Raw genomic sequence first — 3,450 nt, forward strand, 5'->3', positions numbered from 1 at the left:
AAAAAGAGAAAGAGAAACTGTCTTAGGCTGAAGAAATATAAATATGCTGTATTCCATTTGAAAGGATTCATCATGAACGAGGAAAACAAATCAGCGAGAAACTTTCACCTAGATTAATTTGTGCCATTTTTTTTAAAGATTTTATTTATTTATTTGACAGAGAGAGAGAGAGAGAGACAGTGAGAGAGGGAACACAAGCAGGGGGAGCGGGAGAGGGAGAAGCAGGCTTCCCGCTGAGCGGGGAGCCCAATGTGGGACTCGATCCCAGGACCCTGGCATCATGACCTGAACCGAAGGCAGACGCTTAACGACTGAGCCACCCAGGCGCCCCAATCTGTGCAACTTTTTTAAAGTGTATGAATAAAGAAAACATCTTTCAAACATTCAGATAGGAAACAATAAGTTAACTGTGAAAGAAAAAATAACTGAGTCAGTCTCAGACTTCTCTTCTGTAACACTAATTGCCAAAAATAATTAAGTAGGATCTGCAGAGTTCTAAGGGGAAAAAACCCATTTGTCTTTTATGTATAAATATAACATAAAATTATTCTCAGATATATGCAAAATCTAAATCTATATATAATGCATCAAACTTTCCTTTTAAAAAGTCACTATGTAATTCAATCAACCAAGAGATTAAACAAAATTAAGATTTTAGGAATGAAGAGGTCAAGATATAAAAGAACTGATGATACACACTAAAACAAGTTAACTGTAGAGATTAATCCAAAATTACTGCAAATCCGGCTAAAAGCCAAATACAAATGTCAAAATTTATTCTTGAATGCAAAAATATCTAATGTTTAAAAATGCATTATAATTCCTGGGATTTAAAACACAGATCATATAAACAAAGTTGGAGAAGAGAGGGAAGAGAATGTGAAATTGTGCTAGCTTTCAAATCTTATTTAGGAGTAATTCAAAGATACTGGTTTGGCTGGATTTTTACAATTAGAGAAATATGGGTGAAAAAATATTTCTGAAGAACTTAAAAATTTTAACTCACTAATCGAAAGTGAAGGAGGGGGGAGGCGCCTGTGTGGCTCAGTTGGTTAAGCATCTGCCTTCGGTTCAGTTCATGATCCTGGGGTCCTGGGATTGAGCCCCGCATCATCGGGCTCCCTGCTGCGCAGGGGGCCTGCTTCTCCCTCTCCCACTCCCCCTGCTTGTGCTCTCTCTTTCCCTCTCTCAGTCAGATAAACAAATAAAATCTTAAAAAAAAAAAGACAGTGAAAGAGCATACCTGGAAGAGATAAAATAATGCACTTAGTATGCAGCAATAACTGAAAGCAATCAAAATACTTATCCATTGGCTGTTAAGTAAATTATTATTATAGAACCGTAGAAGGGAATAAAATGTAGCCATTAAAAGTCACATTATAAAATATTTTGTCTTGGAGAAAAATGCAGAAAATATTGGAAGTAGAGGATAAATTTCAACAAGCTTCTGCCCTGTGATCCCCAATTTTGAAAACATAATATTTTATACATTATTTATTTTGGAGCATAAAAAAATACAGGCATTAAAAAAAAAGGGACCAAAAAGTTACACACCATCAGGTTAACAGTGATTATCTCTGAGTCGATAATAAGATTTTTATTTTCTTCTATTTGCTTTTCCATATATGCGTAGAGTTTATACCAAAAGACACTTAAATATAAACACCATAAATATAAATCAAGCTCATGCTACATCAGGGGTCAGCAATTTTTTTTTCTGTAAAGGACCAAATAGTAGATAATAGAGGCTTTGCAGGCCATACCATCTCTGTCACAACAATTCAACTCTGACATTGTACTGCAAAAGCAGCATGACTATGTCCCAATAAAACTTTATTTACAAAAATAGGCAGGATTTGGGTCTATAGTTTCCCAATCCCTATGATATAGCAATATCTGACATGGAAGATTTAGAAATTATTTAAGCTCATTATTTTTCTGTTTTCTGTAATTGTTTAGGACAAACGATTCTAGACAAGTACTGTCCAATAGAAGGTTCTGTGATGATGGAAATGTTCTCTAAGTCATTTCATACAGTAGTCACTAGTCACAAGTGGTGTTGAAATGTGGCTGGTGCAAATGAGGAATTTTATTTTTCAAATTCTACTTTATTTTAATTAATTTAAACTCAAAGAGCCACACGTGAACCATATTGGACAGGACGGGTCTAGTTCACATGTTATTGGCTGTGCTTTCCATCATCCATAGCCAGGAAGGGTACAACTATTTACTTCATCTCTCTAATTTCTTGCCAGACAATATAATCTCAGACTCGTTGCTTCTCAATTCTTATCAAACTCCTTTGTAAGGAATGAATAGTTATTTCTCTTTGGACTTACTCGTATATTTATGGAAGTTCACTCAGTTCCTACTATGTACAGACACTATCCAGACTCTGGGCAAACAGTGGCAAGCAAAACAGACAAGGTTTTCCCTCAGAGTTTATTCTACAAATCATTTAAAGATGCGAAAAAATACAATACAGTACAAATAAACAAAAATGAGTAAGAGAGCCAAATATACACTGCTTTAGGGAAACAACTTAAATACAAGAATAGTAAAAGATTGAACACAAAAGAAGGAACAAGAGTTCCAATGAAGAAACACTATAGGGAATGATGGGGTCTGTGGAACTGGACCAGTATTGCCCAGCAAGGGCTAGTCAAAGTCGAATATGTATTTTTAACACTCTGTCGGCCAAACAAAACCAGTCTGCAGACAAGAGCCCGCCCACCAGCAGCCGTGTAGTAACCACCTAAGTCACCTTATTTAGAACCCAAAGGAGAAACTTCCATTCTGAAAAGCTAGGTTTCAACTGATTGATAGACACATATTTTATCTTAAGGAAATGGAATCTTTTCTTAAATATAATTTAGGTGATAATTAGGATTAAGTTTAAAATAAATGCAAATATTTAAAAAGTATAGTTTGATGAGTTTTACAGACAGCTATCCCCACGTAACCACCACCCCAAGAGGGATTCAGACTGGGAGTTGGCAAACTCTTGGCCTGTGGGCCACATCTGGCTTGGTGCCTGTTTTTGAATGGCCCACAAACTAAGAATGGTTTTTATATTTTGATGTGATTGAAAAAAAATTTTGAAAGCATAGTATTTCTTGACATGTAAAATACATATGAAATTCAAATTTCAGTGTCCACAAATAAAATTTTATTGGAACACAGCCATGCTTATTCATTTACATATTGTCTATGGCTGCTTTTGTGCTACAATGGCAGAGCTGAATAGTTGTAACCCAGACCAAATGATGGGAAAAGCCTAAAATATTTACTATCTGATCCTTAGCAGAAAAAGTTTGCTGACCCCTGATGTAGAACATTACTGTCACACCAGAAAATTCTGTCATGCCCCCGTGCAGTACATTCTCCACACTCTCTACTCATTCTGGGCAACAACTGATCTGATTTCTATCAGTATAGATTAAATTTACC

This window comes from Eumetopias jubatus, unplaced genomic scaffold (genome assembly GCF_037043125.1).
Source record: "Eumetopias jubatus isolate StellerSeaLion01/CBP00866 unplaced genomic scaffold, mEumJub1_p1.0 scaffold_3, whole genome shotgun sequence".
Taxonomy (NCBI): Eukaryota; Metazoa; Chordata; class Mammalia; order Carnivora; family Otariidae; genus Eumetopias; species Eumetopias jubatus.